General features: G+C 40.4%; 1 protein-coding gene across 3 annotated transcripts in view; it reads left to right on the top strand.

The window, feature by feature from the left end:
* LDLRAD4 (low density lipoprotein receptor class A domain containing 4) overlaps positions 1-16488 on the top strand; it is a 260237-nt gene that overhangs the window by 23381 nt on the left and 220368 nt on the right. For all 3 annotated transcript variants that reach the window (XM_065752502.1, XM_065752501.1, XM_065752504.1), the window contains exon 2: positions 14236-14319. The gene's annotated coding sequence lies outside the window, so the exon portion shown is untranslated. The remainder of the gene's footprint in view (positions 1-14235; positions 14320-16488) is intronic.

The raw sequence follows: 16488 nt of genomic DNA on the forward strand, positions 1-16488 counted from the left end.
GTTGCTTATCATTATGAAGAGGAATGGAAGACTTTGCATTTCATTAGTGCTGGGCTTTCACCTTGAACATGAGATCTCCCTAATGAAGTTGAGGAAGAAGTGACTGAGTCTGCTGTCTGTCTTAAGTTCAAATTTACCAGAGGAGCTGAGGGGAGGCCTGCTGGCGGCTGCAGCTCTCCCAGGGAGCGGAGGGGCAGCGCTGAGCTCTGCTCTGTGTGACAGCGACAGGGCCCGAGGGAACGGCATGGAGCTGTGTCAGGGGGTTAGGGACCGTGCTGCACCATGGGGCGGTGGGCATAGAAAAGGATGCCCAGGGCAGTGCTGCTGGAGTTCAAGGAACAGTCGGATGTTTGGACAACTCACAAAATGGAAAGCCACCATTTGCTTTCAGAGTTAAGTATGAAGGAGTAGCTGGAAAGCTTTGCAGGTTCTCTGCCATTCTTCATGGCTTGTGAGGAGACAACTAAGTTGTCACCGAGAGTATGCCAAAGGTAGTATTTTGGTGATTCCTCATTTTTTTGTGGACACTCCCTGTGTTAAGATATTGCCATTCTCCTTAGGCATCTCAATTACTTTTCCAAGTTCTTCAAATGTTTATCTTCTGTATTTTAATAGCCATTTCTTTGTTGCTTTTTCAAAGTAAGTTTTAATATTCCATCACTTGAGAAGTGTACTGGTCATAATCCGTGTGAGGAAGGAAAGTGTATTTGGCCAAAGATTAAATAAAAAAATAACTTTGCATATATAGCAATATGAGTTAGAGCTTGAAGAAAGTGAGATATGGTTGGCTGAGTCTGATGTGTATCCCAGAGTATTTTCTTTGCTCAGTGTGCTTGTTGGGGAATTATTTAGGTTTTTTTTTTGTCTTCTAGGATAATCAAGTTGGAACCTTATTAGTATATCTCCTTACGTTAGTAGAAATACAAGTTAAGTATCTGTTGTTTTAAATTTTGAAGTTGATCTCTGCTGGAATTTTGTATATCTTCTTGTTGAAAATAGCAACCCTTCCATGAGCAGCTACAGTTTTCAGTACTGACAGTTTCTGATGATACAGTTTCTAAGTTAAAATACATGCTTTAGTACAAATGCAATTACAAGTCTTTACCTGCACAGGTGAGAAATATTTACATAGTTAATAAAATATATTGTAATAAAATAAATAAAATCAAATTGCCAAAATATATCTTAAATCAGTTGTTGTGTGAAAGCGAATAATTTTCAATACTTCTTTTATTATTCTGCTTAAGAGAATTTAAACTTAAAAAAAAAAATCCAAGGCAGAAAGCCTCAAGCTTTGGCTCCATATTTGTGTGACTTTAATTACCTGTTTATAACAACTATAGTTTATTTTTTTTCTCATTTTGCAGTGGGGCAGGATGAGCTGTCAGTTCAGATAATGTTTCTGGCATTTCAGAATCTTCAGTGCTATTTGTAGCCTTCAAAATCTGAAAATCCAAATGCAAAATGTGTTCCCCTTTTGCTTTAGCCAGTACTATTTACATATAGGGGAATTCAGCTGATATGCTAGCATATGCCAAGTCTGCTCTTCATACTGTACAGGGGGGAAAAAAACAAATAGAACATCTTTGCTTTCAGGTTGGTTAGTGTCTGTAATTTGAAGAACTTGGTTAAAACTCTTCCATTTAAGGTCACTTTCTTTAAATTTTGTTATCTTTTAAAAAATGTGTGTGCATATATATATATATATATATATGATTTTAAGAATACTGTTGAACTGTTCAGTATTGTGATCTTCAACTGGAGATGTCTCATATTACCCTGGACATAAAAACTTGAAAAATAAGCCAAAATATAAATAACAATATATGCAGCCTTAAACAAATACCACCTCAGCTATAAGTAGCATCTAATGTTTTTGTCACATATAAAACGCATCCTTTTTTCTAACTTTGCCAAATTGGAGTTTAGTTCTTAACTGTTCTTTTAAAAAAAAAAAAAAAAAAAGATTTAGCAGTAGCTGTCTCCTCTTTTTATGTAACTCAAGGACTAGGTCTTCCAAAATATAATCTCAAAGGATGCTGATGGAGCAAGTGGGAAAAGAACAGGAGGAAAAGGGGCCATAAAGATTCTCAGAGGGGTGGAGTACCTCTCGTATGAGAAAGGCTGAGGGAGCTGGCTTGTTCAGCTTGGGGAAGGGAAGGCTCCGGGGGAACCTCACTGGAGTCTTCCAGTACTTGAAAGAAGCTTATAAACAGAAGGGAAATCAACTTTTTATGCAGGCAGTGATAGGACAGAGGAAACGGTCCTAGGCGTTCTGTGGTTCTAATAAAATAGTGTAGACTGCAACAGAGGCGCTGTAGATTAGCACTAGCTGAAGATGCAGTTGGAAGTTTGTCTGTCTGGATGACCTCATTTTTGTCATTGTTTTTGGACTGTAAATGGCTAATTCTGAATTCGACCCAGTGTCATTTATTGTTAGCTTATTACTAATAACTGATGAAATATTCATTTTGATACATTCTTCTAAACAGTGTTAAATGCAAGAGTCAAAAGGAGCAAAGAGAAAAATATTACATTATTCTCAACAAACAACTGATTCAGAACAAAACTGTCCTTAATGATGTGTCCTTTGAAGATGACCTGTGATTATAACCCACAGTTTTGCTGTCATTTAAGCTGCAGGGGACGTGTATTACTGTCCTGCTCAATTGATGAGATTGGATGGATGATTGAATGATGAGACTGCAAGCCAGGTCTTTAGCTTGTCAACTCATGCCTAATTCACAGTGACAGTGTGCATGCAAGGCAAATGTCTGCATTCTGTCATATTTAAGCTTCTTCTGGTCTTCTTTCTGAGTTAGTGCTGTGGATGCTCCACATCCACCACCAAGGAAAAAGATGTCCATGTGCAGAAGGAGTGGGCGATTTCTATATTTCTTAATGTGAGGACGTCTTCTCCCTTGCTTTGCTTTCCATTGCACGGATATTTTCGTCACTGAGTGTTGTGACTAACTACTGCTTGGAATTGACCAAGTGACAAATAGTTCCATACAGCAAAGCTGCTGAAATATTTCTAGTTGTTCATGTTGTTTTTTAAATTGTTGTCCTGTTTGTATGGTAAGATGGGAAAGTATCTCTCTGGACCTGCTGTTTGCCTACTGCACATCAGGAAGAGCAAGCATGAAAATGGTGGGATGAGAGAGAACAGTTCTGAAGTGCATATATACATAGATCTACTTCTTTTTACCCATGTGTTTTGCTGCATTGTATTCCCTAGAAGTTGTCATACTCTGTTACAGGTGTGACAGTGCCTGCTGTGCTGATTAACTTGCTGCTGCTCAGCCAAATCGGTGACTCCACCACCTTCCTGTGCAGCCCATTCCAGAGCCTCACCTCTCAAAGAAGTATTTCCCAATGCTGGACCTGAATCTCCCCTTGTGCAACTTGAGGCCATAAAATAAAAGTCTTGGGATGTCCATGTGACTGCCTAACAGGAAGAGGACTTAAGGGGCAGAGTAGCAGGTGGTGATGTCCCCATTGCAAGTGTAGCGTAGCGTATCAAGCATAATGCAGTGCATTGGGAGTATATATGGGATACAATTGTATGAACTTTCCCAAGAGTTATTTATATAAAAAATCTAGAGTTAACTTCAGAGATTTTGTCATTGATGTATTTATTTTCCAGAATTTCTTAAAAAAGCAAGAAGAGATAAGTTTCCTATTTTATTTTGACTCTTTATTTAGCAGTTTTTATTACAATTGTACAGTATACTTGTGAAATAACTTGTTTTCAGGGTTTCTGTCACAGAATGCATGGTGTGGCTCTTGAGATTATTTTGATTTTTTTTTTTTCAAGAAAGTTGGTTGCTTTTAGATGTTCAAAGTACTCATTCTGATGCACCTACAGAGAGAAATCTTACAAGAGAAGCTTACTAAATCAGAGGAGAAAGTAATTCCTGTTAGGGCTGTGTTCAAAGAATTGAGACTTTTGCTTCTGAAGTAATTTAGTACTACTTTTAAAAATACAGGTTGTGTCATTATTGGCAAATTTGAAACCTGAATTAGGATCACAAACCATATGGAGAAGAGATTCAGTGTATGTCTGTGTCAGGATACTTTAATTTACAATCTTCATGCTTGCTTTAACAAGGATGAAATAATTGGCTGTTTGAAAATTACCAGTGAGGCGCTGTCTTTGTTTTCTGTGTGTGTGTCAATCATTACAAGCTTTTGGGGTGTTATTTCTTGTTTTAGTAAGTGAGCACGTTATGCACAGTATACTTGAGAGACTACAGAAGGTTGACAGTTTTATCTAATGCACTGTATTGGTGTATTTGTGAAGTACTTTTTGCAGTTTCTCTGTGCATTCTACTTGTAAAGCACTGGGATGTAAAAGGAGTCTCGAAAACTCAGTGTCTTTGAGGTACCTTCCAGAACTCTGTTAGTTTCCATGATTTTCAGGCGTAGAAGCCCAACTGCTACTTCTGCTGGCTGTTACCAGCTTTTTGAAACAGTTTGCTAGAAATATTTACGTTATTGGAATAAAACCCGTGCTGCCTACTTAATATGCCATCAGTTGGCACTGCAAAAAAAAATCTTGCTTTCTCTGAGCTCATCCAGCTTGTTTTGGTTTCTATAGGTTAATATGCAGAGCTGTGATACAGTGGTAGAAATAACAGAAGGGCAGAACTTCATGGGAAGAGTCTGTTAATGGTCCCTTTTACTTGACAAATGATTCAACTTTTTTCTGTTCTGTTCACTGAAATGTTTTTTCTTCTACCGTGCTTCCATGTAGGGTTAATCTTCTAGATCAGCAACCAAGTGCTGTATCTTTTTATTCTTTAAATCTCTTTTCTGTTCTTCTTTTAAGGATGGACTTTCCACCAATTTCAACATGTGCATTGAAAATCGCATTGCAACCTTCTCATTGCTCGCTTTACATTGACTCTTGATCTTTCAGAAACGCTGCTGTGTTGCTGACTCTTGAGTTCTTAACTCAGATGTATCACAGTTGTAGATCATATGTTTGATTTACAGGGAGGTTTGCAGCAATTCAAGGGGCTCCAAAGGCTCGTGAAGTCTCTTTCAAACAAAGTCAACAAGAATTGCTGACTTGACAGTCCTATAGATAAAGCAGTTGGTCCACCTGGGCTTGAAAACCCCACACTGGCTTCTGATATTTGAGGTGAGGGATATGTTCTCAGTCTCGTTACTGACCCTGCTAGAAATCTCATGTAGAGGTGGTGTCGTATCTGTTTGTGGCTTGTATTTGCTGAGATTCGAAACAGTCTGACATTTATGGAAGGTACTGAATGAGTAATTGTTTGTATTTGGAAACATTTTTAAGTTATATTGATTTGTTGCACATGAAAGCTTTGATACTCTGCACATTTGTCCCTTGAGTCCCAGGCAAGGGAGGCGGGTCTTTTTTGTTTGCCTGGATCTACCTCTCCTGTTCTCCTGTACGTGGACTCTTCCTAAGCTCTTCTCATCCTCTGTTCCAACACTGCTTTTTTTTTTTTTTTTTTTTCCCAGTTCTTGGAGGATTGATTATTATTATTATTTTTCATCAAGGCATACATTATTACCTTCCACAAAATACAGAAATATAGGTCTGACAGCTCTGCTTCCTGGGGAGTGTGAATTTTGGATGATGTGGAAGTATTTGTCCTAGTGGTTATAGGAGAGTGCGGAGTCTTCAGTGCAATTGACAGTTCCTGTTTAAGAGGAAATTCACTTTGTGAGAGATGATTTTTCTTATACAGTTTGAGCTCTTCCCTAGCATATGGGTAGGTAGGAAGAGTTTGCCAAATGTGTGATAGTTACATAAAACATGCAACATATGACAGATATGGAAAGGATTGTAATAAATGGCTTCTTTGCACTTCTGCCCTGAAAAAAAAAAGTCCTGAACAAAATGTTAATACAAAGCCCATCAGATTTTCTTTCTCTTTTCTGGGATCCTTTATGTTAGTGTTGAAACTCTGGCTGTGAGCATAGGCTAAGAATAGCCAGATCTGTTTGAGAGCTTTCTACTAGGCCAGGGTTAGGTACAATGCTATTACAAATCACAGTTTTCTTTCCTTTTATTTTTTTCAATTTAATTTGCTATAGCTATTAATACTTCTGGGAAATTATGGCCTATACTGCATGTCCATTTCCAGTTCTGCATCTTCTGTAATCCAGCGACATTAGATGCTTCTTGAAGTACTCAGATTTTTGTCTCCTTCCCCCTTTTTCTGTCTTTCCTGTTTTTAAAGCTGTATTAGTTTTCTGAAGGATAAAGTCAAGTTAAAAAAAAAAAGATGTAGAGTTGTATTCAGGAACTGGGGATTACTTAGCTTTACTGGAAATATTTAGCCAGGTTGATGATTTGGAAATATTTTTGTGAGAACTGCTTGAGCTGAAAGTTACTGAGAAAAGTTCCATAAAAATAACTGTGAACACCAGTTTATAACAAAGTCATTTCTGGCAGCCTTCAGTTTAAAAAGAGAGTGTAAAAACTTTCCATAGCTGTAAGAGGGGAAGGATTATGGATCTAAGTGATCTAGAGTTTTTGGCAAGTTAAAAAAAAAAAAAAAAAAAGAAAGAAAAACAAAAAATATCATTCATATCCCCCTCACCCCCCAGTGACTAGTTCATTTTCGTTCAACTTTTCTTTCATATTCTTTATAAGAATGACATGGAGGAACAGAGTATGGGAAGGAGGCACTTATTTCTGTTTAAAATTGGTTCCACAGGATGGAAATTTGGCAGCACACGTGGAAACTAGGCAAAGCAGTTTGCAGAACTCTCTGCTTCTCCATCTAATGAAACTAACAAGAATGCTCAAATAAAGGGAGATTGCAGTGATGATGCCACCTTTTGTTGGATTTGTTTTAATGGTGCTTCCTTAGCCTTTCAGCCTGTTGGAAAATCAGTTGTGTGGTGTGAGATGTAATGTGAATAGAGGATGCTGGTTCTTGTTGGTGCCCTGTGCCACACACCAGTGAATGTGAACGAGCTAGGTCCAAGGAGCCTGAAAGTCACAGTATCAAAGGTGCTGAGGGTCTTACAGGTAGGCATGAATGCTAGTAGGATACTTTTATGTAAGGAGTCCTTGCAGGTTTCAGATGTAAATTAAAGGGTGGTTGGTCAATACCTTCCATTAGTGCAAGAATACATGAGTAAGTGGCATCAGTTTTCTGTCTCTAATACGAATCTCAACCCTATGCAAGTCAGATCTTTTCAGCATTCAGGTGAGAATAGCCATGCTCTCTGCTGTGTGCCAGCAGGAGACAGATAAGATGGGAGTTTGGAAGGACACAGTTCACTGTGCCAATAACTTAATGATCAGCAAAGATGAGCTAACAAGGGGATGAAAACAAGTCTGTTAATTTGGTGAATAATAGTAGAAACTTAAACAGGCACAAGAAGCCTGGGCTCGGTCAGAAAGCATTCTGGTGCTCTGCAGTTGCCAGCAGTCCCACACATCTGCCAAATGGCAGTAATTTTTTTGTGTCCTTACTTTTTATTCCTGAGGTCATAAGCTGTTAGAAAAATGAATAAGGGCATGTCTCCATAGAAGAGTTACGAGAGAAGTCGCTGTTACTCTGCCTTTCCTATGTCTTAGTCATATGTGAAGCTCTATTGAAAGGGAGAGTTCAGTGATACTTTGCATTCCCTGGTTAATTAGCTTTAAAATAAGGAAATGCCTATGGATCTTTTTAAAAACAACCAAAAACCGAGCAACAAACACACCATAAAATTATATTACTTTGTTCCCTGCAGATAAGAGTCAGCTTTTATGCTGTGAATGGAAGTGGTGCCTTTCAAACTCAGTGAAGCCATTTGAGAGGGGTGAATGTGCAAGTGGCTGGAAAGATCTGGAAGCCATTCAGAGGCTTCTGACAGTATTCTGTAGCATAAGGAGGGTAAGCTGTGCTTGAAACAGGGTTATGTTGTGGACTAATACATTGTTTGTAGGTGGGAGTAAGAAGAAAGAAATAAGTGGTCCCTTCCAGCAGGTCACAGTATGGTTGGACTGGTTGGTGTACTCAGCATCTAAAGGGGAAAGGGGCTTATCAGTGAGGAGAGGTACTTTGCTGCTGCTGGTAAGGTTGGAGTGAACCATAAAAAAAAACTGGAGGAATTCCTGAAAAGACAAATGTCCAGATAGTAGAATGGTAAATTGCAGGTAAAATTTAATGCACATAAATGGGAAGTGATCTACAGGGAGGAAAATAACTGCAGTTCCACTGAAAAGTGATGAGCTTTGAGCTGACTGTTAACATGCATGAGTCAGTTATGAGGTTTTTGATAAACAGCAGTGTAAAATCAACTCAGTGCTCTATACACTGATGAGAAAAACAAATCACATGTTAGGCATTACTAATAAAGGAACAGAATAAAACAGACATTATCAATATTGCTGCTGTATAAATTCACTGCTCCCCAGCATCTTGAGTAGAATGTGCAGTTCCTGTCTCCTCAGCCCAGAAACAGTACATGAGGCTGGAAAAAATGGGGAGAAAGCAGAGGTAAAAAGAGATGCAGAAAGGCTTATATACAGAATAAAATGTGTCTCTTTATCCTGGAAGGAGGTGGCACTGCTATCTGCTTGAGGTCCGCAGTATTGTAAGTGAAAGAGCGGACAGGTGTGGTTGTTCCCAAACAAACATAAGGAAGGTGGCTCTGCTTGAAACAGTGTGCCAAGCAGTATCCTGTCTGCTGGAAGTTTACTTTCTGACACTGCATGCTCACAAGAAAAACAAAAAAGAGCCAAAACATTTTTTTTCCCTGTAATCATAAGTATTATGTAGTGGATATGTGCAGTTTGAAATGTGTTTTCCATGGACTACAGACTTCTGTAGTTTTTTGTCATCTGTTATTTTCTGCTATAGGTAACTATCACAGACCTATAAGGAAAAGTGAGATTAACTCACTTAGCTGAATTAAATGACTTCACTGTAGGTATAGAATTATTATAATCCTTTCTTCTAATGTGTGAAGAATCATTTTTATTTTTTCTTTAGTCGCTGTGCTTCCTCAATTACTTCAGAGGATACAGTGCCTTTAGCTGGATTTTAAAAGCCAGTCATGGATTTAGTTTCTAGTAATTGTCTCTACCATTCCCTTTGTCTTTAGAAAATAACTCTCAGCATGTTTGAAAACGTCAGCTGTGCACATAGAAATACTCTTGACTTCTAATGGTGTGGTTTTGCTGAATCCTCACTGAGGCTCTGTGCCCTCTTTAAGTGTGCATCTGCTCATTAAAGGCAGTGGTGAAATTGTGCCTTAGCACCAGACATGGCTTCTTCCTTCCCATCAGACTGCCAGTTTCTTCTTGAGTGGTCCTCCTTTAAACACCACTGCTGAAGTATCAAGTCCCAGGTTTGGGGCATAAAAGCAGTTGCTGGTTCATAGGAAGCTAGGAGCTCTCTGCCTCAGCATCATTTTGCTCACACTATGGTGTGTTTTTCTGAGTATACCTTTCCCAGCTGTGGGATTCTAGCTTTGTTTTGGTGAAGCTGCATGTCTTCCACTGAAAGCAGAGGAATATTGAGAACGTGGAAATGTTTCACTGCAGCTTCCCGTACCTTCCCCAGCTGGATGAGCTCAGTTCCCTTCTTCCAGAGGTGTGTCATGTTATCAGCAGTGTATATTGTAATATACAGCAACTGCCTGTTTTGCGCTTGCTTTATGTGCTTTGTGCTTTTTTTAACTCCTCCAGCTGCAGTGTCTGCACTTGAAATGTTAACCGTCATCCCTAACAGCCTGCCAGGGACTGTGGCTTGGCCTCTTGCTCACGCTGTCACATCCTTGCTCTTTGGGCTTTGTCTGGCCTGGGGATTTTGTTTTTTGGACCAGCTGGGAAGCTGTAACATACATCCATTGGTGTCTGTTGCTCACTGAACCTTACCTAAATTCTTTCACACAGTGGCTCTGCCACTCGTGATTCCTCAGAGCACAGTGAGGCCTTCAGTCATTTTTATTTCAGTGGACAACTCTCTTCTAGGAAACTCCTCTCTCTTCATAGATTGACTTACATTGTGGTTTGTCCATAGAAAAGAACCACAGAATGTCTTGGGTTGGAAAGGACCTCAGAGTGCACCCAGCCCCAACACCATGCCGTGAGCAGGGCTGCCACCCAGCAGCTCAGCTGCCCAGGGCCTCATCCAACCTGGCCTTGAGCACCTCCAAGGATAGACCCAATCTTTTTCAGGTGTGCAGTGTTTGGTGTGGTATTTTGGTGGACTTGTGTGTGATGGTTCTGAATGTTTTGGAGTGAGAGACCACTCATGAGAAGGTTCTGAACACAGCTGCGGAGCAAACATGAATACCAAAGTTTAGTGGGAGCTCAGGTTTCCTGATGGTAACTTGTTGTGCTAACAGCAGATTCATTTGTTTCCTAATTAATCAGAAAGAGTGTTCTTTTTATTTCAGCCATCTGGAGGAGAGCATGTTGTTTAGCTTCTTGCTACTGCAAATTGGAGCTACACAGGAAAAAGGATGTTTCAACTTGTGTTTTTGGCTTGTTTTTCTAGGTTGAGTCAGTGCAGAGCACATTAAAACATACAGTAGTCAGCTGCAAAGTTCATCTCTCAAGGACTGTGAAAATGTAACTGAAATATTCTTCCCCAAAAGACAAGGAAATATTGACTATTTAATTGCTTATTATCACTTGTTTTCTTCCGTGAAATCAATTGTCAGATAAAAATGATGTTTCCTCAGCGAACTGCAGGCTGGTTCTTGGATGCTGCATTTGTTACTTTGCTGTAGAGAGCGCTGAACATCTCTTCTGTGTTTCTTCTTCGGATTAACATCGGAAGCATATTGCCTGTCACGCAGCTTGTTGAGCATGCCATTAGCTCGCTAGCTCCTCGCTTGGATCTTAAAGCACTGTGTTCTGCTCTCCAGAAGCAGCTCCAGCTCAGCCTTCCTTTGGAAGCTGTATTGTTCGCGTGGAATACTTTCCAAGGCGCAGACTGTCCCTATGTGATGTTTACTGTATTTCTGCCTTGCAGCCAGCAGATTTTAGTACAAACTTGCCTGGGGGTGGCCTTGTCCTATTTTCCTCTTAGATGGTTCTGGCATTTATAGAGCTTGGGAGATCGTGCTTCTGAATTTTCCAGTCTGAAGAGCCCGAGCCAAAACAGCAGGGGAGACAGCAAACCTGTGCGTTGTTTGGCTTACGGCAGCTGGGCCTGTTTTTCCTTTGACCTAAAGCAATGGCAGATTTTCTTGGGTTCGGTATGGAGGGGGTGGAAGCGAAGATGAGGAATGATGCGTGAGGAAAATCGCTTTCTCCCTCTGCTTGGGAAAAGCAGCCCTTTTTTTTCTTCTTTTTTTTTTTTAACTTCAGTTTCCTTTTTTTGCACGTCAAAGTGCAAAAAAGCCTCAAGTTGGTTTTACATTGCGAGTAGGGGTATTTGTGTCAGTAATTTATGAATCCTGATTTCTGTTGGGAAGAGGGACTGTGCTTTGCTTTAATGCAGTGTTAGCATTTTGGGCAACCACCTCTTTTTTGTTGATGTATCGCCGCACCATCAGAGTTGACTTTTTCTTAGAGGACTGGCTCCTCTGTGGTTGTTAGTGATGTTTGATAGCTTCTCACCATGCTGTATTTTCTTTATGTCTTGGTCACTGAGAAAAAAAAATCCCCCAAAACAAACCTCTTGCCAATTAGTGCCCAAAGCCTCTGCTGGGGAATGAACTTTGCTGAATGAATGTGGGAAAATTGGAAATGCCCCGCAGATGGGTGGCTCAGAGGATATAGAGCTCGTTCTCAGGGAGCCTTTGTTGTCTGTAAACACTTTCTCCGCAGTCTTCTCCTCTAAATGAGGCTTCCTGTGGAAACAGACCTCACTGTCTGCCTTTTACTTGTCCCACTCTTACATTTAGCAACAGATGTTTCAGTTAAGTTTTGCATTTATGTAATAGTTATTTAGTTGTGCCGCAGAGTGATTTTATTCATGGAGGAATGCTTCTTCATGTGATTGTTTGATTCCCAAGCTTATAAATTCCAGAAGCATAGGCAAGTTTCCTAAAAAGTTGCTGAGAACAACAGTGTGTGGTGAACTCACCACACGTGCGAAATGGAGTGCAGAGTTGTGCTGAGCACTGGGGCCTCATCCTGATTAAGCTGGATCCAAGAGCATCTTTGCCAGCTTCACAGTGCAAATGCTCTCCCAGAGGGAGAATTTTTCCCATTTGGCAACTGTCGATAGTTTTCCTCACTTCGTCTCCATCTGCAGTCCCCTCTGGGTTCCTCAGAGACACATGCAAATGACATTCCTACCTATGGGGAGATGGACCTGTGCATGCATGCGTAATCCTAAGAGTGGCAGAATAGTGATCATCCAGGCTCTGGAATGCAGAACACAGGCGGAGGACTCTCATACTGCCGTGAACCTGCTCTGCTGTGTTTTCTATCACTCCTCGTCTCGTTTTTTCCCCACACTAAATGTAATGATTCCCATAGCCTGTCTGCTGGTATTTAATACTTCTGCTGTTGTATGCAGGAGCAGATTTCCTTTCTCATGCTCCAGCTCACTGAGGGAGGCTGTCATCACTGCTTATTAGTTAACTGTCGTCTTTCAGTGTTCTCAAGAACATCTTCCTTAACATTAAGTAGCAGATCTGGTCGATTCTCTGTTGATATTAATTGCTGCGTAATGAAGTGCCCTTGAAAGTCAGTTATGCAAATGAGCAGCCTTGAGCTGGCCATAAGAACAATGCTGGCTTGAGCTTTAATTTAATAATTGGGGAATTGGAACATAAAACAGTTCTTTAAATCTCAAATTGGATAGAGTTGTATTTTTATTAGCCAAATTCTAATTGTGTGAACCATGATTAATCATTGGTTTAAAATTCAGTTTAGGTTTACTTGGCACGCAGGCAAGCGCTTGAGATATCAGTGCTTGTATATCAGGAGGAACTTGAATGCAGTTGTCTTAGGTATTTTAGTTGATTATTTTGAAAAAAGGTTGGTAATTTGTTGTAAAGACCTTGTAGTCTTTCTTGAAATACGTTGCTTTTGTCTGTTTTCCTCCCTTCCTGCATACCTCAGTTATGGTAGAAATTACAGTTGTTTGGTCGAAGTTCCTCGTGTTTTTCCTGAAGATGCATTGTACCTGAGGCTCTTGGCTTACCAAAAAGGCTGTGAATTCTAGACAATAGAGGACAGTTACATCATCGGAATGGTTCTGTCAGCTCAGGTGAAGTTTATTCATTGCTGCGTACAATACATGCAGAAATTGGTGGATGCAAAGTTATTTGCAAATACAGCCTTGGCAGACCTCCTCTGGAATTCTGAACGGGTTTTCCAGCTAGTCTTAGTCATTTTTTCCCAAATGTCTTGGCATGGCTGATCACTCAGGAGTGACATATGGTAGAAACATGCTCTAAGGGACAAGTCTCCCGGATGGCGCACAGCACCACACAAGATAGACAGATGGTGGCTTATTCAACCTTGGAAAAAGTTTAATCCTACATATTGGCAAGGCGGCCTGGGTATGGAGAGAGGCACACACATGCCTGTGAAATCTGAGGCAAAGCTTTTGCGAATTTGCTCGCTGTTACTGAAAGAGCTAGAAGGATCTAAGTGGCTTTATACAGCGTAAATGTCTGCAAAACTGCACGTTCAGCATGCTGTCAAGAAAAGGTGAAGTCCCTTAGAAACATGGAAATCCCAGAGTTGGTGGAAGAACGCCGAAGATAAAGTTTGTGGAAATTTCCACAGCTGATTTTAGACTCCAAACATCTTTATGCAGAGAAGTTCTCGAGCACCCAGAGCTGTTTATTAAATGAAGTTTTGAATGGGAGGAAGGCTACTTCTGTGTTTTTCATGGGTTTTAGTTACATTGCTGTTGGTTTTGTGGAATGTATTTAAAGTGCTTGACAGCGCAGAAAACATAACCTTCCTTTTAGTTTAGTGATCTTAAGGAAATTTGAGTTCAAAAGGTTACAAATTCCCTGATGATAAATCCAAATTAATGTCAGAAAATGCAAATGGTACATTATAGCAAAGTATAGAAGTGTAAAGAAGAGCATCAGGCCTATTGCTTAAGCATCTTTGTACTTAAGGAGGTGATCTCAAAGGGAAAAATGAACAGTCGGTATGTCCTGTAGAGGCACCTGAGAAAGAACACAATCTGATTTGAAACCTTTCAGGAACTCCAGTAGTGATCAATCTTCTGAAGTCAGCACAGTGTTCTGTAACAATTTTGAAAATGCTGACCCACTGAGAACAAGAAGCATTGTCTCCCAACCGTGTTTCTCTTTTTCCTGTAGGTCACGCTCATTATTCACAACCAGAAGGAAGAGGAAGAATCTCCTGACTCTCTGGATGTCAAGGATGTTGCTATGGTGTGTTGGGTGAGTTTAAACTAGATATGACTTTTCTTTCTGAAACACTTTTAGAAAGGTAAATACAATTCAGACAAACTAATCTTTTGTAATAGGGGTATACTGTAGTCAATCTCATAACTTCTTTGCCTTATCGTAATGTGATCTTTTTGATACATATTTTGTTGCAGTCATGTGTACGCATGTTTTGATGTACACAGGTAGTTATTCATATACATAACTGTAACTAAACCTTACTAAAAATTTTTCCATAGCGGAAGAATTTGATTTATGATCCCTGGGATTTTTTTGTGGAAATACATGGATCCCAAGGAAATCTCGGGTGAAAGAGAGGAGAAAGGGATATGCTCAGAGTAGTCAATGTATTAGTAATTATTTGTTGGGATGTGGGAGACACATCCAGCAGTTAATATTACTGTTTTACCTATGAAATACAAGTCTTCAAAATGAGATCGTATTTGCTGAACTGTTAAATCAGTTGGGATTGAGTGACAAGTGGGGTGGTGTCAGAGCTTGAGAGGCAGCTGCAAAAAGGAAAGAAAATAGTTCAGTGACCTGTTTAGGATATGTATGAAAGAAATAAAAGACACCAAATTGCTCCTTTCAGCTGAGGGTGCTTTTGTATAACATGATGATATCCTTACTTTGAGTCTGATGAACACGAATGTTCAGTCTTCCTGAGTACCTTTCAGGTCCTTATTTTCTTGTCGCTCTTTATTTTGCTGTGCTCCGCTGTGAGAAACAGTAACCATATCATAGCTGAACCTGAACAGTGGCCCTAATTGCTGTAGAAGAACTAGAGCAGTCTCTCTGATTTTTATTTTTCATCTTCCATAGCTATTATAGAACTAAACCAATACAAAGTGGAATAATTACACTTTGTGTCGAAGTGCACAGTCAGCAAAATATGACAGATATCAGTGTACTCTCAGCCTAGGCCCTGCAGAGTTTACTGAGACACCCCACAGAAGTGGGCAGTTTGGTCGCCCATCCAGCCCCCTATGGCAGAACTGTGGCTTGCTGTCACAAAACGTGCCTGTGGGCCTTTCAAACATCTATTTGTGAGAGCTGCAATCTGGTGAGATGATTAATATTCTGCAGAACCACAGCTGACGCCTTTTTGACCCAGATCTGAAGTTCAGACTAGGAAGTACCTGAATCCCATGGAATTTTAAGCTATGCTTCATGGATTTGCTGTTTCTATAATTCATAGGCTGAACGTGATCATATCACACTGCTGAATTGCTCAATATCAGTGTGTGTGAATGGGCCATCTGCTGTCAGGGCTGAGTCTTGCATCTGCCTGCCCAGTGACAGCAGAGGTCATTAAACCATGGTGGCTCTCACTTCGGTGGGAGTGGTCTGAGGTTATATGGCTGTGTCAAAAAAAAAAACAACAAACCTCACCGTTCTTCATATGTAGTAATGTGACATGTGGAGGACTAAAGATGGAGCTGGAATAGGGGTCTGGATTCTCATAGAGATGTAAAAGGTTTGAGAGGAACAAAGGCCTGCTTTTGTAGTGGGGTTTTGAGTTAATTGTGAGAACAGACGCATGGAACAGCTGTCTATGCAGGAGAGAGGCAGCCTTCAGGATTTGGAAGGGAACCTGCATACAGTAGGATTTTTTTAGAGGGTTCTGATCCTTAAGTCACTGAGTTACGAGTGGCAGAGTACCTGAGATATGAAATGTGTTCAGTCTCATTTTGACTAGACTCATGTACCTTGTGCGTTTCATAATTGAAGAGTGGTTGGTTGGTTTTGTTTGTTGCTTTTTTTTTTTTTACTTCTTTTAACTCCTCCAGAACTTCTGTGTATTTTGCTTCAACTGCTGAATATCCTGGGAGCACAGAATACCCACCCACTGATCTTTGTGATCAACTGGCTGTGAAGTTTGAGCAGGACGTGGGTTAGTGCTAGCTAGAGAATCCCATGCCACCTTCCCTGCCAGGGCTGCTGCTTTGGAGATGTGGTAATCGATAGCAAAAAGTGGAATGCAGAAGCTAAGAAAAAGATACGATGGGAGGATAACTGATCCACACTGAAAGAAACTCAGAAGATGGTTAAGACAGGACACAACTGCATGCACAGCAGAGGGAGTTCTACCATGCTTGTTCCTGCTACCTGCTGTGGGGCTGTTGAGAGAGTCACTGCAGACAAGGTTGTGTTGAAACTTTA

This window comes from Cyrtonyx montezumae, unplaced genomic scaffold (genome assembly GCF_038088225.1).
Source record: "Cyrtonyx montezumae isolate F1298 unplaced genomic scaffold, pur_monq_1.0 scaffold_8, whole genome shotgun sequence".
Classification (NCBI taxonomy): Eukaryota; Metazoa; Chordata; class Aves; order Galliformes; family Odontophoridae; genus Cyrtonyx; species Cyrtonyx montezumae.